This window comes from Chlorocebus sabaeus, chromosome 2, assembly GCF_047675955.1.
Source record: "Chlorocebus sabaeus isolate Y175 chromosome 2, mChlSab1.0.hap1, whole genome shotgun sequence".
In the NCBI taxonomy this organism is placed as follows: domain Eukaryota; kingdom Metazoa; phylum Chordata; class Mammalia; order Primates; family Cercopithecidae; genus Chlorocebus; species Chlorocebus sabaeus.
Genome location: NC_132905.1, coordinates 70843236 through 70866940, shown reverse-complemented (window position 1 = coordinate 70866940; position 23705 = coordinate 70843236). Strand labels below are relative to the sequence as shown.

Here is a 23705-nt window from a genome sequence, read left to right as displayed (position 1 = left end):
CCTGACCAACATGGTGAAACGCCATCTCTACTAGCAGCACAGGGCCGGGCATCAGGGCTCACCCCTGTAATCCCAGCACTTTGGGACGCCGAGGCGGGCAGATCACAAGGTCAGGAGATCGAGACCATCCTGGCTAACATGTTGAAAACCCATCTCTACTAAAAATACAAAAAATTAGCTGGGCCTGGTGACGGGCACCTGTAGTCCCAGCTACTCGGGAGGCTGAGGCAGGAGAATGGCGTGAACCTGGGAGGCGGAGCTTGCAGTGAGCCGAGATCGTGCCACTGCACTCCAGCCTGGGCGACAGAGCGAGACTCCGTCTCAAAAAATAAACATGGGATGAGAGGAGATCATCCCAACCATGACGACCCTGAAATTGTGTCACAAAACAAAGAGTGGCAACACGGCCAACTGTCAATAACTTTCATTCGTTTCTTCATATTGAGTGCCTACCAAGGATGATCAACTGTATTAAGATTCTGGGTTAAACTGGAAAAGGAGGAAGTTACATGAGAGGTACCCTGATGTCCTCTGTAGTGTTCTAGTGTAATTACACTACAATTCTGAAATCCACAAAATTGAAGATTGTCACCTATTTCCTGCCTCCCACAGAGAACCTGACAGAATGCTCTGAAAGAGGATGAGTTTCAACCAAAAATCATATCGTTTTATCACTGTTTGGTCCCAATTAACAGCCAAAATATTTCAAGGAAAGGTTTATACTGATTGATTGAGACAATGGTGAGATGTAGCCACCCTCAGATGAAAAGGCATGAGTATTTTTCATAAAGGAGACTATTTTGCAAGGGCTAAATCAAAAACTGCATTTCCACTTGAAAGCCCATTAAAACACTAACAGTGCATTCTTCTCCTCACCCTATGGTTGGAGCACAATAAGCTCTCTGGCTAAGAAGTAATCAAGACTGTGTGGTTTGACTTATTGGATCTAAAGTGTTCTGAGCCAAGATAGGATTGTGTAATTGGCATGCCTGTGCCTCTTGTTTCCTTCCACATCAAGGATTCTCAACTACAGTAAACTTCTTGGCCTCTCTGACCCCTCAGGATGGCTCTGGGAAGGTGAGTCATTGATGTGAACAGAGGAGAGGGTTTGGGAGAATGACCCACACTTGCCTAAATCAAGTCCTTCTTTTCCAGTTGCTTAGGAATCCAGGCCTCTGGGGAACTGCCATGGATCGCGAGGTAACTGGAGAGATCCTGCCTCCCAGGATGGAGGCCTGTTATCCAGTGCCAGGTCTGCCTAGGTGGGTAAGTCTACCTAACTCAAATGGCCAGGGATGTCCGGGAACCCTACATTGCTGTACCTCTGAGTCACAACCTCCAATCCTACATTTACCAATAATAAAGCTGAGCTTTTGGTCTCCACTTGCTGAACCCTTTGTTTGTCTCAGTTGGTCTAGAAATTAAGCAGGAAAAAGAGCTCAAATCCCAATAAACTCTGTCCTCTCCATCTTCTCAATTTCAAGTGGATTGACGACACTTAAAACACTGCTTGGCGGGGCATGGCGGCTCATGCCTATAATCCCAGCACTTTGGGAGGCCAAAGTGAGTGGATCACCTGAGGTCAGGAGTTCGAGACCTCCCTGGCCAACACAGTGAAACCCAGTCTCCACTATAAATTAAAAAATCAGCCGGGCGTGGTGGCACGCACTTGTAGTCCCAGCTACTCGGGAAGCTGAGGCAGGAGAATCCCTAGAACCCAGGAGGCAGAGGGTATCGTGAGCCGACATCATGCCACTACATTCCAACCTGGGCAACAGAGTGAGACTCTGTCTCAAAAAAAAAACCCAAAAAACAAACAAACAGAAAAACTCACCACTGCTTAACTCATCTGTGACTTTCCAATTTTAGGACAAAACCACATGTGCGTTTTGATGAGACAACTTGATGAGACAACTATAGGTCTTATTCATATTCTCAGGCAGCCCCAACACAGCAGAGAAGTTCCTAGAAATCAAAACATAACTAATGACCCAGCTCAGCAGGATTTCAAAAAGAAGATATTTTTCTTTAGGTTACTGCACAATCACAGAGGAACAGCAGCTTTGCAGAGTGAGTTAAACGGTAATTTGGGTACAGCTCCCAGGTCTAGGCAGAAAGAGGATCAAATTATTTTTTCTTTTTTGAGACAGTCTCAGTCTGTCACCTCGGTGGGGGTGCACTGGCACCATCTCAGCTCACTGCAACTTCTGCCTCCCAGGCTCATGTGATTCTCCCACCCAAGGTTCCCGAGTAGCTGGGACCACAGGTACACACCACTACACCCGGCTAATTTTTGTATTTTTTTGTAGAGACAGGAGACAGGGTTTCACCATGTCGGCCAGGCTGGTTTCGAACTCCTGAGCTTAAGTGATCTGCCCGCCTTAGCCTCCCAAAGTGCTGGGATTACAGGTGTGAGCCACCATGCCCAGCCAGAGGATCAAATTCTATCATTCAAAGTGAATTTCCAAAATAACAAATATCAAGGGTGAGTGTCCCAAGACATTCCCACAGGCTAATAAAAATTCAGGATGAATTACCAACAATTTGCTAGGCAGTCAAGAGGCTCTCCTCTGCAGACAGAGAGCATCCAAGAACCCAAAACCTACTGGTTCCTACTTAGATTTTCTGTTTACGAATCTGATTAGCAAAATCTGTCAATTTCATCATGGTAAGGTCAACAAAATTTACTACTCTGGAAATAGTTCTTTCTGGCTTTGAGTCTGGGAGGGGAAAAAATGGAAAGATTTCTGCACATAAATCTTCTTGGTATTATTTTGCCTTTATCTTGACAATGTTACTAGAAAGATAAAATCTGATTCAGACTGGTTTCTCATTCAGGATGCTTCCTCGGTAACAAAACACTACAAGATGCCCTTCGAGTTGGTGGTTTTTGTTTTTGTTGTTTTTTACACAGACGGGGTCTCGCTCTGTCACTCAGGCTGAAGTGCAGTAGCGCAATCACAGCTCACTGCAACCTTGAACTCCTACGCTCCTGAGACCCTCCTGCCCCAGCCTCCCAGCTGGCTACAATTACAGGCCTGTAACACCATACCCAGCTAAACTTCTGATTTTGAATCAAATTTTTTGTGTGTCTCCAGCGCATCACAACCGGGCCTCAGTTTCTACTCATTTGGCTTCCCATCATGAAGTACAGCATAAAGGTTGCCAGGCCTCTTCTTTCTGGAGCTTCAGTTTCCGCTATGCAACAGGCTAAACACCCAGACAGTGACTAACCAGCCTTAGGAAGGGTGATCTGACTTAAAAAAAAAAAAAAAATACATGTTCCAAAGCTGCTCAGTTGGTACACAAGTGCATAGTTGAGTCCCCGTTTTCAATTCTTTTGGGCATATACGTGGCAGTAGAATTGTGGGGTCACACAGAAATTCTATGTTTAACATTTTGAGGAAGCAGTAAATTGTTTTGCACAGTAGCTGTGCTATTTTATGTTCCCACCAACAATGCACAAGGGTTCCAATTTCTCTACATTCCTTCCAACACTTTATTATTTTCCATTTAAAAAAATTACCGTAACCTTTCTACTGTGCATAAGGTGGTACCTCACCATTGGTTTTGATTTGCGGTTCCCTACAGATATTGAGCATCTTTGCATGTGCTGATTTGGCTACCTGTATATTTTCTTTGGAAAAGTGTCTATCCAAGTCCTATGCTTATTTTTTAAATTGCATGGTTTTTCGTTGTCGCTGAGTTGTTTCACAGTGTTTATAGCAATATTATTCACAATAGCCAAAAAACTGAAACAACCCAAATGCTCATTTACAGAACAACAAAACGTATGTATATATACACCTATGCTTACGTGCATATAAACGTATATAAAAGATGCATATATATAAAATCATCAACCCAAAACAGGAATGAAATTCTGACACATGCTACAACATGAATGAATCTTGAAAACATGATGCTAAGTATGATGTATGATTCCACTTATACGAGCTACCTGGAATAGGCAAATTCATACACAGAAAGTAGAATGGAGGTTAGCAGGGGCAGGGAGGTGGAGGATGAGAAATGGGAGCTATTGCTTGCTGGGTACATTTTCTGTTTGGGATGATGAAAAAGTTCTGGAAATAGATCATGGTAATGGCTGTGCAATTGTTCACTTAAAAATGGCTACAGTAGTAAATTTTATTACAGATATTTTATCAAAAGCAAAAAAGTCACTTTGTACTTCTAAATATCATTAGTCAAAAAAAAATCCGTAACATTAAAAAAAATAATGGCTTTGGTCAATGATGGTTGAGTCTAAGGTCTCCAAGGCAGGAATGAGCCAGAAAATGGCATTCAGGGTATGTGGTATCAGAAGCTTAGGACAACCCCAGCTGCACACTGACCAGTGAGCAATGGTCGGTGACTCCCTCTACCTCTCAGAGCCTCGCTAAATGTGGAATTGAAAAAAAGGAGAGCTGGGCTGGGCGCGGTGGCTCACGCCTGTAATCCCAGCACTTTGGGAGGCCGAAGAAGGCGGATCACTTGATGCCACAAGTTCCAGACCAGCCTGGCCAACATGGTGAAACCCGTCTCCACGGAAACTACAATAATTAGCCAGCGTGGTGGCACGCACCTGTAATCCCAGCTACTTGAGAGGCTGAGGCTGCAGAACTGCTGGAACCTGGGAGGTAGAGGCTGCAGTGAGCTGAGTTCGTACCATTTCTCTCCAGCCTGGGTGACAGAGTGAGACTCTCTCTCAACAACAACAACAACAACAACAACAACAGACCGGGCGCGGTGGCTCACGCCTGTAATCCCAGCACTTTGGGAGGCTGAGGTGGGCAGATCACGAGGTCAGGAGATCAAGACCAACCTGGCTAACACGGTGAAACCCCGTCCCCATTAAAAATACAAAAAATTAGCCGGGCGTGGTGGCGGGCGCCTGTAGTCCCAGCTACTCGGGAGGGTGAGGAAGGAGAATGGCGTGAACTTGGGAGGCGGAGCTTGCAATGAGCCGAGATCGTGCCACTATACTCCAGTCTGGGCGACAGAGCAAGACTCTGTCTCAAAATAAATAAATAAAAATAAAATAAAATAAGGAGAGCTGGGTACGGTGGTGTGCACCTGTTGTCCCAGCTACTTGGGAGGCTGAAGCAAGAGGATCACCTGAATCCAGGAGTTTGAGACTACAGTGAGCTATGATTGCACTACTGCGCTCCAGCCTGGGCCACAGAAAAAGGGGGGGTGAGGGGATGACCTGAGAGTTATGGGAGAGATAGAGGAAATTCCCTAAGTGATGTGCTCAGTGCAGGGACTGGCCAAAGAAGCCATTCAGCATCAGTAGGCCTGCACGTCCACCTCAGACTGAGGTTCCTACACATAATCTGAGGCCAGTCCACACTGCCTTCTTAGAGTACATTATTGTCCATGCTCTTCTGTCTTTTTGCTTGCTTGTTTGTTTTTGAGATGGAGTTTCGCTCTTGTTGGCCAGGCTGGAGCGCAATGGCACGATCTTGGCTCACTGCAACCTCCGCCTCCTGGGCTCAAGCGATTCTCCTTCCTCAGCCTCCAGAGTAGCTGGGATAACAGGTACGTGCCACCAAACCCAGTTAATTTAGCATTTTTAGTAGAGACAGGGTTTTGTCATGTTGGCCAGGCTGGTCTCGAACTCCTGACCTCAGGTGATCCACCTGCCTCGGCCTCCCAAAGTGTTGGGATTATAAGCGTGAGCCACCATGCCCAGCCTCTTCTGTGTTTTAAAAACAGTTCAGGAAAGAATTTTAAAAGCAGTAAAAATTGCTCCTTATGACATAAGAAGCCAAACAGATTGAAACTTTAAATCTCCTCGACAGCCTTCAAAAACCATCTCAGGCCGGGCACCATGGCTCACACCTGTAATCCCAGCACCTTGGGAGGTGGGCAGATCACCTGAGGTCAGGAGTTCAAGACCAGCCTGGCCAAAATGGTGAAACCCCACCTCTACTAAAAATACAAAAATTAGCCAAGTGTGGTGGCGGGCACCTGTAATCCCAGCTGCTCGTGAGGCTGAGGCACAAGAATGGCTTGAACCCAGGAGGTGAGCCAAGATCCTGCCACCAGCGTGAGACTCCATATCAAAAAAAAAAAAAATCTCAGCAGAGGAAGAAATAAAAACCTAGAAAGAAATCACCTAAATAGGAATAGTGAATACCTCTGGTAGTTTTGATTGCCATCTTTTTGCTTAACCATATATTCGAGTGTTCCTATAATGAATGTGCATGATTATCTAAGAATATCATATACAAAAAGGAAAGAAAATGCTAGCTTGGAGTCCAGCTTCTTCCAACTCTCCTTGCTCCTTCTCCTCCCTGACCACAGTCTTCCCTCTCACTCTGTGTGTTGCATCTGCCTCATAATGATGGGGAGGACAATTCTAGCTCATATTCACAAAGGTGTACCTGTGGAGAGCACTCCTCTAAGTCATGACACATGTCAATTCATGTTCTACTCACGATACCTCTGTGAGGGGGGTGCCATCATCTGCCATCTTATAGGGGAAGGAACTGAAGTCCTGAGAAAGACAGCAACTTGTCCCCGGGCACCCTGCTCGCCTGTGACAGACCTGGCTTCAAATCCATACTGAATCCTGAACCCAGCCTCTTGGCCTCAACAACCTGGCCCCTCCCGTGGGTGTTTCTATTTTCACCACTGCCTGTCTCTGTGTCACAATGCATTGACTTTTCTGTCACCTCCGCCACACTGTGAAGCAGGGGCTGTGGCCCTACCTGGAATAGCTAACCCACAGTCTGTCCACTTAATTGAACTACGGCTGAAAATTAGGTCCCAAACGCAATGACATTTTAAACCTATCTACGCATGCAATTGTATTTCTATTTCCACAAGGGGGTCAAGCAGCCACTGGTCACTTCAGCAAGGCAGGGCCCACTTCACGGTTTTCCCACGCAACTCCCACAGGTGAGACAAAGTGCCCTTCAGGGAACTCGATTCCTTGGTGGAGTCCATAGTAGAACACTGATAGGTGCACTTCAGGGCTCCACAGCCAATGTAAAGAAAGATAAGAGGCCGGGCGCCATGGCTCATGCCTGTAATCCTGGTACTATGGGATACCGAGGCAGGTGGATCATGAAGTCAAGAGATCGAGACCATCCTGGCCAATATGATGAAACCCCGTCTCTACTAAAAATACAAAAATTAGCAGGTCATGGTGGCACCCACCTGTAGTCCCAGCTATTCGGGAGGCTGAGGCAGGAGAATCGTTGAACCCAGGAGGTGGAGCTTGCAGTGAGCCAAGATCATGCCACTGCACTCCAGCCTGGGCAACAGAGCTAGACTTCATCTCAAAAAAAAAGAAAAAGAAAAAGAAAAAGTGCATAAAGCCATAAAAAACTGGTGCTAAGCCAGTCTGAAAAGACTACGCATTGCAGGATTCCAAGTACATGACATTCCAGAAAAAAACAAAACTATTCAGGGACATCAGTGGTAGGCCAGGCACAGTGGCTCATGCCTATAATCCCAGCACTTTGGGAGGCCAACATGGGCGAATCACTTCAGCCCTGGAGTTCAAGACCAACCTGGACGACAAGGTAAAACACCGTCTCTATAAAAAGTTTAAAAATTAGGCCAGGCATGATGGCTCATGCCTGTAACCCCAGCACTTTGGGAGGCCAAGGTGGGCGAATCACCTGAGATCAGGAGTTTGAGACCAGCCTGGCCAACATGACAAAACCCCGTCTCTACTAAAAACATAAAAATTAGCTGGGCCTGTAATCCCAGATACTTGGGAGGCTAAGGCAGGAAAATCGCTAGAGGCTGGGAGGTGGAGGTTGCAGCAAACTGGGATTGCGTCATTGCACTCCAGTCTGGGTGACAGAGTGGGGCTCTGTCTCAAAAAAGAAAGAAACAAGAATTTAAAAATTAGCTGGGTGTGGTGGTGTGTGTTTGTAGTCCCAGCTACTCAGGTGGCTGAGGTGGGAGGATCACTGGAACCCAGGAGTTCAAGGCTACAGTGAGTTATGATCACACCAGTGCATTCCAGCCTGGGCGACGGAGAAAGATCCTGTCTCAAAAAAAAAAATCAGCAACTTCCTGGAATTAGCAAGAAAGGGGAAGAATCGGTGGAGCACAAAGGATTTTAGGACAGTGAAACTATTCTGAATGATACTGTAATGGTGGATACTGTAATGGCTGCTTGACCCCTTGGAAACAGAACTACAACTGCATGCATAGGTAAGTTTAATTCATTGTGTTCTAACATTCCACAGTAACTCAATTCAGTGGACAGACTGTGGGTGGATACCGTAAAGGAGAATCACTCGAACCCGGGAGGTGGAGGTTGCAGGGAGCTTAGGTCACACCACTGCACTCCAGCCTGGGCAACGGAGAGAAACTGTCTCAAAAAAAAAAAAAAGGTAAAAAAAATTCAATTGGTGCCTGCTTATGGGCAGAGGGATGATGTCCATGATGGTGATAAAAACAGTAATAGTAATTGACACTTGTAGCAGACCTAATATAAGTCAGATGCTGAAGAAGTTTCTTAATTTTCTAACAATTCTATCAGGAAAGTACTTATCCCCATTTATAAATGAAGAATCCAAAGCATAGAGAGCTTCGGTGACTTATCCAAGGCCAAACAGCCTATAAATGGTGGAGCTGGTGATTTTTATTCCCACGGTGCTGCTCTCAGCCATCTTTTCTGCCTGTACCTTTCAGAAAGCTGCCTCGAGCCTACCTCTGAATTCTAGGATTCTATCCACAGGGCCCCCTACATTGCCAAAAGCAAAGAGATTAACTGCCCAACTAGAATATGTGACATTCAGGCTGGAGACAAAGGTTTTGGCTTCACTTGGTTTCCAAATAACAAAGTCATTTCTTTGCTCCAATTATTAACCTATTTAAGAAATATGTTGGTCATGTTTCCCTGTACTGCCCCCAAAGTATAGGGAAATGGTGAATACCTACTCCACACCGGCAAACCTCGGTAGTACCACCAGGGTAAACAATGAATATACCAACGCTGTAACAATCAAATGAAAGATCAGAAGTGTTTTTTTACAGGCCAGGCGCGGTGGCTCACACCTGTAATCCCAGCACTTTGGAAGGCCGAGGCAGGCAGATCACTTGAGCCCAGGAGTTCAAGAGCAGCCTGGACAACATGGCAACACCCCATCTCCACCAAAGAAAAAAAAAAAAAAAAAAGATTCAAAAATTAGCCAGGAATGGTGGTGTGTACCTGTAGTCCCAACTACTCGGGAGGCAGAGGTGGGAAGACCCCTTGAGCCTAGGAGGTTGAGGGTGCGGTAAGCTGTGATCAGTCATGCCCCTGCACTCTAGCCTGGGTGACAGAGGGAGGCCCTGTCTCAAAAATAAAAAAAAAAAAAAAAGAAAAGTAGTTTTGACAGTTCCATACTACTAGAGAAGAATCATGGAAAGATACATTCTCACAGAGTATGTTTTTAGAATGTATTCAGAAGGGGCCAGGTGCAGTGGCTCACGCCTGTAATCCCAGCACTTTGTGAGGCCGAGGCAGGTGGATCACTTGAGGTCAGGAGTTCGAGACCAGCCTGGCCACCATGGCAAAACGCTGTCTTTACTAAAAATAAAAAAACTAGCCAGGTGTAGTGGCGCTCGCCTGTAATCCCAGCTACTTGGGAGGCTGAGGCATGAGAAACACTTGAAACCCGGATGCAGAGGTTGCAGTGAGCCAAGATGGCACCTCTGCACTCTAGCCTAGGCAAAAGAGCGAGACTCTGCATCAAAAAAAAAAAAAAAAAAAAAAAAAAAAAAAAATGAATTTATTCAGAAGAATGTTCATCTAAAATAACATAAATATTCATCGTGTATCTAGGGAAACATAAATAGGTTTCCACCTTTTAAATCATAAAGCTGGAAAGAAACCAGCCATCAGTGAGTTAAGTGGTGTCACATGGAGGGGGCATTGAAGAACCCACACTTTTCAATATTCTTCTCCTTTACTGTTTACTTTCAATGCAACTGGGAATAAAAGCAGTAGATACACTACACAATGGCATTTAGAAATTGTTTAAAATGGAGCTAAAGACTTTCCATTTAAAATTGAAGAAGAGCATCCAACCACGTATCTCACGCCGTCCAGACCCTCCAGACCCCACCGAGGCCTCTGCTTTTCCACTGCCAAGCAGAGTCCCCCTGGAGAACAACTGCTGTGCATATGAACACCCTGACCCCAGTGAGACCCCCATCTCCCCTCCCACAGGTGAGCAGCCGGATTCCTCACCTGTGAATGACATGACCATACCATTTCCTGATTTTATTTTGCTCCATTTTTCTTATAGAATGCCCCATTCTCTAGGAATGGAGTTGAGCAGCTGCCACTCCGTCCTCTGATCAAAGTCACGGTCCTCTCCTGTCTTTCTGTTGTCCCAGCTCACCTGAGAGACTTTCTGGGAAGAGACTCAGAGGGAAGGGGATGTACCATGCCATTCATGGAGATTTCCCAATGACCAGCTTGGAAGGCAGCTGAAATTTTCAAAGGAACTTCCTGCCTATCTGCATACCAAACTAAAAAGATGGAAGGAAAACCAAACAGCTTTACCAGTTAACGACACCATCCTTCAGTGCAAACCATCAGACTCCAAATAATCCATATTAAGTGGTAAAAAGCCCATGAACTGGAAAGAAAGGCGGCTTCTGCAATGACAACACCAAAAAGATAGGGCAAGTCCCTAGTATCTCAGGGTATTCCCCACGCCCTGCAGATGTACGTGGTCATACACTTCCCACCAGGTAATACTCGGGAAGTATTTAACATGCTAGATGAAAGGCATCTGTTACCCAGGGGCAATCCCTCTAAGTTTCTTGCAGTGGTGATTAAAGCAATTGCCCTCCATCCCTTCCCTACCTTCCAGTGATGTGAGGTTTAATTAATATGCACTTGGGGTTTTAAGATCCCTAGATGAAAAGAGAACCAGATGTGAAAGTTATTATTATTTTGTTCAAAGCAGACGGGTATACTAACATCTGCGGGCAAGTGTACCACATGCCACTTAAAACAGGCTAACAGGGTCATATGCCAAAACGTTCAGGTTTGCATTTTTGAAAAGCTCAGAGATCTGACAGATGTGTTCTGGCCGTGATTTAACATGCAGCTCCAGTGAGAAGGAAGCAGATATGACAAACGGTTCACTTATGTCAGAACTAAAACCCCAGAGGAGCAGCCTGAACCAAAAAGGGAAGTGATCAATGGAAAAGAGGGTCGAGTCTGCTCACGGGCAAGGCAAGGGGGCAACACGGAGCATGTGCAGGGAGGAGGAGCTTTCTGTCTCGAAGGCAAATGAAACACTGGGCTGCAGGGAACCCGAAATTATCTTCGAGCATTTTTTAGCCATGCTTGAACTCATTCTAGAATTCATCAGCTAAGTACCCTCGTAGGATAAAAAGTCCCTTTCCTCATCCTCTGTAAATAAAGAGATCTGTGGGCCGGGCGCGGTGACTCATGCCTGTAATCCCAGCACTTTGGGAGGTCGAGGTAGGCAGACCATTTGAGGTCAGGAGTTCGAGACCAACCTGGCCAACATGACAAAACCCATCTCTACTAAACATAGAAAAAATTAGCCTGATATGGTGACGCACACCTGTGATCCCACTACTTGGGAGGCTGAGGCACGAAAATCGCTTGAACCCAAGAGAGGCAGAGGTTGCAGTGAGCCTAGATCGCACCACTGCACTCCAGCCTGGGCAACAAAGTGAAATGCCATCTCAAAAAAGAAAAAAAAGAAATAAATAAATAAAAGAAAAGCAAATATTTGTGCCCACCCCCACCACTCTGTACCAGTGGGATCAGACTGTGTAAGCAATAACAAAGTCTAATGGACGCTCAAACACAGGCTTACTGAGAACCACAGTCCACATGAAATGGTGTGTAGCCTCCTCCCAATGCAGCCATCAGGGAGAACCTATGAACCTAAACCAGACCGCGTCTCCCTAATCCTACCCACAACCCTCAAAGGCTTCTCATCTCATCAGCAGTCCGGCAGCCCTGGACTGACGACCCTCCTCTGTCTGCATCGCCTTGGCTCTCCCACTTTGCTCTTTCCATCCAAACTTCCAACATGCCCAGCCCAGCTCTCTGCCCTCTGCTTCAATGCTCCCTCTGTCAGCCCAGGGCTCGCTTCCTCAACCCCTTGCCATCCTGGCTCCAATGTCACCCATGCAGTGGGGCCTTCCGAACTCCCCTATGTTCAAAAGCTCAAACACCCAACACTTCCTTGCTTCAAAGGTCTCCACTGTAACAATCACCTTCCCACATGGTACATGTTATAACTACAGTCGCCTCTCCCTATCTACGGGTTCAGTATCCATGGCTTCCATATCTGTGGACTCAACCAACCGTGGATCAAAAATATTCTAAATAAATCAAGAAATGATTGTGCCTGTACTGAATACGTACATATTTTATTTTATTTTTTGAGACAAGGTGTCACTCTGTCGCCCAGGCTGGAAAGCAGCAGCACAATCACAGCTCACTGCAGCCTCAGCTTCCTGGGCTCACATGATCCTCCCGCCTCAGCCTCCTAAGTGGCTGGGAACACAGGCACACCGCACCATTCCTGGCTAATTTTTTTTTTTTTTCCACTCTAAGTTCTGGGATACATGTGCAGAACATGCAGGTTTGTTACACAGGTATATATGTGCCATGGTGGTTTGTTGCACCCATCAACCCGTCATCTAGGTTTTAAGCCCTGCATGCATTAGGTATTTGTCTCCCTCCCCTTGACCCCCACTCCCCGACAGGCCCTAGTGTGTGATGTTCCCCTCCCTGTGTCCATGTGTCCTCACTGATCAGCTCCCACTTATGAGTGAGAACCTGTGGTGAATTTTTCTATTTTTTGTAGAGATGGGGTCTCGCTATGTTGCTCAGACTGGTCTCCAACTCCCAGGCTCAAGTGATATTCCTGCCGTAGCCTCCCAAAGTGCTGGAATTACAGGTGTGAGCCACCATGCCTAGCCCAGACTTTTTTTTCTCGTCGTCATTCCCTAAACAATACAGTATAACAACTATTACATGGCATTTATTTTGTTTTAGGTATCTGTAGATGATTTTAAAAGTGTGGAAGGATGTGCCTCAATTATATGCAAATGCTATGCCACTTTCCATAAGAGATTAAGCATCTGTGGATTTTGGTGTCCTCAGGGCAGGGAGGGGTCGTCCTGGAACCAACTCCCCACAGATATGCATGGACAACACCTCTTGATATTGTCTGTATTCAGAATATCAGTTCCCTGAGGGTAAAGATGCTTCCCAGCCTTCTGCCCTATTGTCTCCTTACTATCTGCAACTGAGCACGTGAATACAGTCAACACACAGATGCTGACTTCAAAAGTCAGACACAACCCACAAGGAGAAACACTGAGGTCGGCTCCCGGAAAAATCCTCATAATTGCTCACTTTCGTGCTAAGGTGCCTGTGCACACAGTCCTGGCGACTCCTCGTGGGAAGGGTGATAAGACTGAGGCGGGATTTGACCATTTCTGGTCCCCAGGTCACAGTACTTTCAAATACGACCAAATCCCTACTCTCCCTAACCACCCTTGATGCAGGAAAGTGTGGCAAACACGGCATCTACCATATGAATCGGCTCACCAGAAAATGCATCCTTAGTGTCCACAGCGCAGCACATGGCCAGAAGGAAGAAAACATGAACGTGAAGTCAGCGCTTTCACAGCTATGAAGCCGCCAGGGAAAATCCCATTCTCAGAGTATCAGAGCCTCCTGCTTGATGAGGGATTCTCCCCCGCTGCCCAGTGACTGCTGCCCAAGCCGACAGGCTGCAAAGAACTTCGAGAAGTAATCTAGGTCAAAAGACACTTTACTGGATGTCAGGAGTAGAATGCGGTGCTGTGTCTCCTCAGCTTTGGTTTGAATGTTGTTGCTGTTTCATAAAACCATTTTATAGAGCAGTTCAAGGTTCACAGCAAAATTACGCAGAAAGCACAGAGATTTCCCGTATACCTCCTGCCCACATGCATAGCCTCCCCGACTACCAACATCTTTCACCACAATGGTCCGTTTGTTGCAATCAATAAACATATATTAACACATCATTATTACCCAAAGTCCATAGTTTACATTAGGGTTCAGTCTTAGAGCTGTACATTTCATGGCTTTGGACGAACATATAATGACATGTATCTACCATCACAGTCTCATACTGAGTAGTTTCACCACCCTGGGATCACCAGTCCTGTGTGCCCTGCCTGTTCATCCCTCTCTCCTCCCTAGCCCCTGGCAACCACCTTGATGGTTCTTCCACGTCCTTTCATGACTAGCTCATTTCATTTCGGTGCTGAATAATATTCCATTATCTGGATGTACCACAGTTTATATATTCACTTACTGAAGGACATCTTGGTTGTTTCCAAGTTTCCAATAAAGCTGCCATAAACATCCACGTGCAGGGTTGTTTTTGATTTCTCGCATGGTTCTTTGTATTTTTTGTTTGTTTTTGTTTTTCTTTTTGGGGGACAGTTTCCCTCTGTTGCCAGGCTGGAGTGGCACAATCTCAGCTCACTGCAACCTCCCCATTCCAGACTCAAGTAACTCTCGTGCCTCAGCCTCCCGAGTAGCTGAGATTACAGGCGTTCACCACCATGCCCGGCTAATTTTTGTATTTTTGTAGAGATGGGGTTCCACCATGTTGGCCAGGCTCGTCTCGAACTCCTGACCTCAAGTGATCTGCCTGCCTCGGCCTCCCAAAGTTCTCTGTATGTTTTTAATAGCAGTGTGGTGTGGGGAGACACACCGAGAGAGAAATGAAAAGAATGACCTTAGCGAGTTAGAGACAAAATAGACTTCATACTCTCCAACAAAGTTCCTCTTTCTAAGAACACTTTTGAGAAGTTAAATCTGGCAAAGAAGTCTAGTGTTAGTTTTATATACACATGCATCCATTTCTAATACTATGATTTTTTTTCCAAGCACTTCAGATGGATTTATAAACTCTGAAAGGTAAAATGTGATTTGAATATTTTCTTTTGTCCCTGTTAAATAAACACATGTGTGGAACTGCGCTATATATTCCATTATACTTAGGCTGTGTGTGCCCAACTGGTACTACCAGCCCACGTGTTCTGTGAGGCACCTACTGCTCTGGCATACAGAGCCAGTGCTAAGAAAGAAAAAAAAAAAAAAAGCTGGGTTGAATGCGTTTCAAAGATTCAACTAGTCAACAAAGATGATGACAAACTTTAAAACAAAGATGCCTACAAATTTCTGGACACAGGAGTAGAAATGAATTAGGAAAGTAAGCATCCATCCCACCAATTATGTCTGTAAGTCCACATATAATGGTTAAACCAAAGTTGCAAAAATGTAGGCATCTCAAGGCAGATAGGTCCATCCCTTAGAAAAGGGGAGCTCAGGCTGGGCGCGGTGGCTCAAGCCTGTAATCCCAGCACTTAGGGAGGCTGAGACGGGCGGATCACGAGGTCAGGAGATCGAGACCATCCTGGCTAACACGGTGAAACCCCGTCTCTACTAAAAAATACAAAAAACTAGCCGGGCGAGGTGGCGGGCGCCTGTAGTCCCAGCTACTTGGGAGGCTGAGGCAGGAGAATGGCGTGAACCCGGGAGGCGGAGCTTGCAGTGAACTGAGATCTGGCCACTGCACTCCAGCCCAGGCGACAGAGCGAGACTCCGTCTCAAAAAAAAAAAAGAAAAGAAAAGAAAAGGGGAGCTCATCACATCAAACACAGCCTGCAGGCCCACAGGCCCAACCGGCCACGACGACTCCCAGGGGAAAAATGAGGAAGGAGGATGTCCCAGAACCCAAACGTGCCCTAAATGTGATTCCAAAAGAAATTACTTCTCAACTATCTCTGAAGTCCAAATGCATTCCTGGTAGGACAGAGCCTACCCTACCACACTCCTGAGGACTGGGAATCTCCGGCTATGCCACACCAGCTTGAAATATCCAATCAAAAGGCATCTGACCAGACCTCCCATTGGACAGCACTACTTTCCTATTGAGGGCTGACATTCTGCAGATAAATTTCCCAAATCCTGTACTGACCACTAAGTATTCCTGGGCACTCACACCCACTGCCATTTGTGAGTCAAAAGGAGGGCTGGCAAGGAAGCCTGGTGGCTACACAGACAGGGGTCACAGAATGAGGGTCCCACATGCAGGATTTCAGTCTGATTTCAAACAATGAAAATAAGAGGCAGGCAAGTCCCATTTCAATACCAACTTCATGTGCTCTTGAGAAGAGGGAAATATTGAACATCCAGACCTGCTTTTTGCTTTCTTTTAACTACAAGGTCCCAGCGAAAACATAATCCGCGTCTAACATATCCAGTTACTGAGAAAAAGCACGTACACGGTCCTGTGTTCTCTTCACCTGGCTAGTAACAAAATGGTGTATTTTCCCATTTTGTTTAATTTTTCTGCTCTCAAAATTACTTCCAGATCCTATTTTTTTCTTTAGTTTTCATTTTCATCCTACACGAAAACCCCTACTCCTGGAGTAAAAAGGAAAGAAAGAAAAGAAAACCACCAGAAGTTAACACGGTATTTTAAAATACAACACCAAAAATATAAAATCCAGCCACAGCATCTGAGACTGAAAGAAACAAATAAATGTGTACATAAATAATGCAGCACTATCAAGCTAAAAGCACTAATATCCATATTACAGGTTTTGCCAACTATAGAGAGAGAAACTTCTCTACATCTCAAGGAACCTAAGGATGCAACTCACACAGCCCTGAGCAATGGGCTCGAAGAGTCAGGAAGAGCCCAGTATAAGAACTTCGGTCTCTTGACCTCTTTCTAGCCCAGTGCTCACCCTCTCATATTTCATTAATAATTGTAATAATTATTTTCATAATTATTAATCATATATAAATCATATATATGTGATCATTTTGTTTAAACATAAATGACTGAGTTTACCAGAAATACCCTCATTCACCTCATTCAAAAAAAATTTTTTTTTCACCAAAAGAGAAAAATCACTGTGCCCTGAGCAGGAACAATTTCTAGCTGTATCAACACTGCCAGTGGAACCACCCAGAGAAAATGCTCAAACCACCACCAAGGAACTCGCGATTAAACGCCCACACTCACATTCACACTTCGTAGGTGATCATTAAAATCACCCTCCAATGACCTACAAAAAAAAAAGTCTGTTGGTTAGAGTTCTTCCTAAATGGCTCATCAGACATCTGCGCAAACTAGATTCCTCTAAACACTGAGGAAGGTGAAGCAGAAATACTAAGAGTCCATATTGGTTTTCTATCCCAACTCTTAAAAAGAACTAAATAAGGCCGGGTGCGGTGGCTCATGCCTGTAATCCCGGCACTTTGGGAGGCCGAGGTGGGCGGATCACGAGGTCAGGAGATCGAGACCATCCTGGCTAACACGGTGAAATTCTGTCTCTACTAAAAATACAAAACAAAATTAGCTGAGCGCGGGGGCGGGCGCCTGTAGTCCCAGCTACTCGGGAGGCTGAGGCAGGAGAATGGCGGGAACCCGGCAGGCGGAGCTTGCAGTGAGGGGAGATCGTGCCACTGCACTCCCACCTGGGCAGCAGAGCCAGACTCTGTCTCAAAAAAAAAAAAAAAAAGAAAAGAAAAAAAAAGAACTAAATAAACCAGGCATGGTGATGTGTGACTGCGGTCCCAGCCACTCAGGAGGCTGAGGCAGGAGGATTGCTTGAGGCCAGGATTTCAAGGCCAGCCTGGGCAACACGGCGAAATCCCATCTCTCAAAAACAATTTTTATTTCAAATAAATAAATGAATTAAAGACTGTAGATGCACAGTTCACTGCTTGAGCTACCAACACAGGGAAATCAGGACCACAGAGGCCGGGGTTTCTCAGCTGCCCAGAGGGCTGAGGACCTGGGTAGGCGTGGTGTGTCCGCCTGGTGGCTGCTGAGCCTAGCTGAGGCACTTTACTGCTCTCCACCTCCGTTTTTTCAGCTGTAAAACTAGAATGATAACAGCTCATTGGATTACTTTGAAGATTAAATGTCCTGACTCTTCAAATTTCTCAAACTTCTAGTTTATACCTCTCATTTGAACCCTTATATGAACTGTCTCTCTTTTTGTTTTTTCTTTTGAGACAGGGTCTGGCTCTGTCGCCCAGGCTGGAGTGCAGTGACGCAAACATGGCTCACTGCAGCCTCAACCTTCTGGGCTCAAGCAATCCTCCTGCCTCAGCTTCCTGTGTAGCTGGGACCACAGGCATGCATCACCACACCCTGGCTAATATTTTTTATTTTCTTGTAGAGACCAGGCCTCACTTTATTGCCCAGGCTGGTCTCAAACCCTTAGGCTCAAGTGATCTTCCCACCTCAGCCTCCCAAAGTGCTGCAACTCTGGGCATGAGCCACCACGCCTGGCCTGAACACTTATGAATTCCTGATGGTATATCTTTTCTTCCCTTCTATACTGTAAGCTACACTGTACCCCAAAGATGATATTCTACACTGTACCCCAAAGATGATATTCTACACTGTATCCCAAAGATGATATTCATAGCTACCCAACAAATGATTGGTTGAAAGAATGAATGAGCTAACGACACCACCCTCTCCCTCCAAAAAATTAATATGAAGCATAGTAACTAGATGTCACTCTGCTAACTTGAATACACTACCTTACCTTGGCTTCTTAAGACTTCTGCAAATACATTAGAAAGATAAACAGCAACAGTTACTACATAGAGGTGAGAATCCGAAACGCTTCCAATCAACGCTTATGGCTATAGGCTTTTCCACTTCGATCCAACCCCACACTTGGTTTGCATGCAGGCAATTGCAACCACCCCTGGTGTTCCACTCTAAAGCTGAAACCGCGGAAAACCCATTTTATTTTCACCTAATGTCAACTCTTGTGCTTTCTTTGAAGAGGGATCCTGCTGCCTCCAGCCCTCCCCACCTGGGCGCTGTTTCTTTATTATCCTCCCCCCTTTTTTTTTCTGACTTGGGATGTCACTCTGTTGCCCAGGCTGGAGTGCAATGGCGTGGTTCTGACTCACTACAGCCTCAAACTCCGTGGCTCAAGGGATTCTTCCCCTGCTCAGTCTCCGGAATCGACGGGATTTTATGCAGGAAACGCTGCACTCGGCTGTTCTTCATCAATGCTTCAGTCCTCATTACACATATTGAAGCTGTTTGATCAGCAAAAATAATCCCACTGATAAGGGCATCTAACTGCTCTATCTTGACTCTCTGGGGATTTCAGATACCCTCACCTGCGCCTCCAGTAAAGCTAACCCAGGCCTCTGGAAAGAATTTTTTCCGAGCTCTGAAAGTAGTTATCTGTAGCCCATCCCTCCCTTGACAGCCCCCACACGGTTCATTCCCATCCCCGTAAGCAAACCGAACTCTGCTGAGCATCAATTAGGAGCAGGGGGAAAAGGCTGTGTGCTCTGAGCAGACTGGCTCCTTCCCAAGCTAAACACACTTATGTGCATCTGACTCCATTACCGCCCCAGCCTGCACACGTAACGGGGCGCCCAGCCTTTCCGGAGGTGAGCTGGTGTTTACCCACTGCCGTGGGGGTATTTCCCAGTCGGCCTCTCCTCCCCCCAGCGGAGACTGGCTGCAACCTCCCTACCCCCCACCCAGGCAACCAAATGTGACATCCAAGGAGTTCCCGGAGTGGCCATCTGTCCCTGCCATGCCAATGTTTACGCAACATGGGCAGAAGAGGGACAGGTCAGGGAAGGCTCCAGGGTATCTTGCATCAGACCCAAGGCATCGACATCCCAGGCCGTTTGTGCCACAAAATACGACAGTGAAAGAAGAGTCCTCCATCTAACCGGAGAGGTTCCTGGTTCCTAAAGAGAAGCATCAAATCTCTTTAACTTTCCTGAGGGTGTTCAAAGAACCAGCCTGATATGTTTCACCTGTGGATGAGCATCTAAAAATAACATGAGATCCCTAATTTTGCAGTTTTAAAAATATTACCTGACCGCCCCCCGACAACCCTCCACAAAGTTAAACCTAAACATGGTATTTCAGACAATGATGACTTCAACAGGTTCATGAACAGTGAAGTGCCAGGAGGAATTGGCTAATGTAGAAAAGATTTAGATCAGAACTAAATTCAAGCCAGGTGCGGTGGCTCATGCTTGTAATCCCAGCACTTTGGGAGGCTGAGGCGTGTGGATCACCTGAGGTCAGGAGTTCAAGACCATCCTGGCAAACATGGTGAAACCCCGTCTTTATTAAAAATACAAAAATTAGTTGGGCATGGTGGTGCACATCTGTAATCCCAGCTACTTGGGAGACTGAGGTGGGAGAATTGCTTGAACCTGGGAGGCGGAGGTTGCAGCGAGCCGAGATCGCACCGCTGCACTCCAGCCTAGGTGACAGAGCGAGACTCTGTTTCAAAAAAAAAAAAAAAAGAAGAAGAAATAAACTCAAGAATCTCCAAATTCTAGAGTTAATATGACCATTAGACATCCTCATCTAAATGTCTCTGTTTATGTTCAGAACCAGCGGTCAAGATGTGTGGGAATGGTCACGAGTTTAGAAATCAGATAAAATCCAGTTCAAGTCCAGGGTCACTGCCACAGTAGTGTAATTTTAGTCAAGTTACCTAGGTTCCACCAAGTAGACTTGGAGATGAGAATACGCACAGGCCCAGAGGGGCTGTGAGCTGCAATCGTGTATTCTGTTAGAGGTCACAAAGCAGAAGAATGCCAGGCACACAGTAGGCATTCAATGTTTGCATCTTCCTTTCCAGCCCTAGCCCTCCTTCCACAGCCTTACAATAGGGGGCGCACCCAGGAGACAGAAGATGTACAAGACGGCACAGGTGAAGAGAGAAGCCACCGCGGAGCATTCGGCTGGCCATCAGCTAAGACTCAGCGCACTGACTCTGCTGAGGCATATTTCTGTTATCTTTCGAATGGGGGACAAAAGACACTTGACATGTTTCACCTACCATTTGCATGAAATCTGTTGAACTACATTCCAAGTATTGGGGGAGAATCCACATTATTCATCACATAAATGTGCTTAAACTCCCTCTGGGGGGAAGACGGGCTAGCCACTGTGCCTGAAGCCAAGAGATGACACATCCATTCTATGACTCAACTCGAGCAGCTGCAGTGTGAAAATACACACACAGGCTCACAAAGAAATGGGCTAACAAGTTTTAGATTTGCCCCTTGTGTGTGTGTGTTTTTTTTTTAGTTTTGCTCTTTAACCTCATTATTTTCCTTTGCTCACAGAACCTGGAAGCAACGTTGGCGTTTCTCTGGACAGCTCTGACCAGATTTTAATCCCAAAAAGAATCCCTCAACACTGTGGCACATGTAGCACAGGGCACAGTCACAGCTCTCAGGGACTCAGGATCCTACTTCGGGGGACAGCTCGGAAGGGTAACATCATCTGAGAAGGAACACTGGTTCCAAGGGGCAAAAATCACAGTGACTGGGGCAGTCCAGAAGGACAGCCGGGAGGAGGTGGACTTGAACTGACCTTGAACGAGGTAAAATCTGAATCGGCAGAGAGCAGACAGGAGGCCACTGGGGGTAACCAACAAGGACAGGCGCCCTGAGACAGGACTCAGCAAAGCAAAGCGGATTCTGGCAGGCTGTGTGGCCGCTTGTTCAGCCAACATTTACTAGGGACACCATGGCAGTCACTATAGCCATGCTGGGGCAAGTATAAAGAAGTCCAAGCAGCCCACCCTGGAGCAATACACAATAGCACAGTGATCAGGAGACCAGACTCAGTGGGCCAGGCTGCCTGGGTTCAAATCCTGGTACCTCACTTTTGAATGCTATTGTTTTGAATAGGTTACTGAGGCCAGAGGTGAGAAGTCATGAATACATTTTTGATTAGAAAGTGTTTTCAGAGAAAACCAGAAAGTAGGTAGGGGAGATCTTGGAGGGATGGAAGCCCTGGGGGCACTCTAGACCCAGGACAGATAAGACCTCTTATCCAGGCGATGGCCTGGAATAAGTGCAACCTTCTCAGGGTTAGCCCTTGCTAGGGATGCCCTGGGGGTATAGAGACTACCAGGTAGTTGGCCAAAGGGAATCCAGCCCCTAAGGGCACCCTCCACCAAAGACAGCAGGAGCAAAAGCACTCAGGGAGAGGGAATTCACTAGACAGGTGAAGGGGATCCAAAGGGATAGGGACTGAACGTGGACAGCCAGTGCCCCAAAGGGTTAATTGTTGTTGTTTTTATTATTATCATTTTGAGACAGTCTCTCGCTCTGTTGCCCAGGCTGGAGTGTGGTAGTGCGATCTCAGCTCACTGCAAGCTCCACCTCCTGGGTTCAAGCGATTCTCCTGCCTCCCCGCGTAGCTGGGATTACAGGTATGCGCCACCACACCTGGCTGATTTTTGTATTTTAGTAGAGACAGGGTTTCACCATGTGGGCCAGACTGGCTCGAACTCCTGACCTCAAGTAATCCGCCCACCTCGGCCTCCCTAAGTGCTGAGATTACAGACATAAGCCACTGTGCCCGGCCTATTATTATTTTTACCCCTTGAAAAAGGGACGTAACCTAATTATGATAATACAATGTGTCTGTATTATCACAGGGAAAGTGAGTGCTTTGGCTGTGCTCTCTGTTAGAGGGTACCCTTAGGGGCTGGATTCCCTTTAACTAACTACCTGGGAGTCCCTGTATCCCCAGGGCATCCCTAGCAAGGGCTAACCCTGAGGAGGGTGCACTTATTCCAGGTCAACTTGGAGGTCTTATCTGCTGCGTGTCCAGAGAGCCCTTGAAAGAAAGGTTTTTCCAAGCCACTGTGTACATTCAGAGAAAGGAGTGGCTACGCCGCTGTGCGTCTGGATGCAGGCAGAGCGGAGCAGCAGGTAAGACTGGAGGAACAAGTCACAGCAAGATCTGCAAAGCAGGACCCGGAATGCAGGGTGGGAAACTGAAAGTTACAGGAATCACGCATGCCTCAGGAAGCATCTGTGATTCCTGCTTTCTCTCAAGTCCGCAGTCTCCTATTGTGTTCAATTTCTGGACCAACAACATAGGAGCCAAACCTGGTAAAGGTTAAATCATGCATCCCGATGTCACCTGCTAACAAGGTCGAGGTGGGTTCGTCCATGAGAGGAAGGCAAAGTTGAAAAGAACAAGAGCAACTTCGCATAGCTAGAAAGCCCCTTTTGGTCTACGTCATTCTCCTCCTAGGAAGTACACGGGGACTGCATGGGCAGAGGTGACCATTCCCACTTAGCAGAAGGGAAACTGAAGTATGCACAGCCCTTTCTGCTGGAATTCCCTAGAAGGGGTCTGTGCCACATACAGGAAGTAGGGAGGGTGTCTTTGCAGCATATTTCTTCTCTTGGAGTAACTGCCAACGTTGCACGGCGACCACTTGATCCATTCTGTGAAAGTCCCAAGCCTGTCACGCAATAAAGACGTCTAGTTTCACCGCAGCAGGGAGGACCGCATGAAATATTCCCACTTGAACAAAACCACTTAGCAGTTTACATCAGTGCTCACCCTGTCTCGTTAAAAGTGATGTGAACCCACACCCAACAACCCCCAAACCAGCATGTTGATACCAAGTTTCCCCAGCTGCATCCAAATCAATTCCTTCTTCCCCTTTCCTAGTATCATGGGGGCAGGCAAAAGAGAAGTCAGAAAGACAGAGGATTACCCGCAGCCAACTCCAAAACAAAATAACCATGGGAACCACCCAGGAAGAATGGGAAGGGTTCCCAGGAAACCCATTTCAAAGCCTCAGATTGCAAGTGGGGAGACTCAGCAACCCTTTAACCACCAAAA

At 46.4% G+C, this 23705-nt stretch overlaps 1 protein-coding gene across 5 annotated transcripts in view; it reads right to left on the bottom strand.

Moving 5' to 3' along the window:
- Positions 1-23705, bottom strand: part of TIAM1 (TIAM Rac1 associated GEF 1) — a 348490-nt gene that overhangs the window by 200230 nt on the left and 124555 nt on the right. The gene's annotated exons all lie outside the window — the stretch shown is intronic.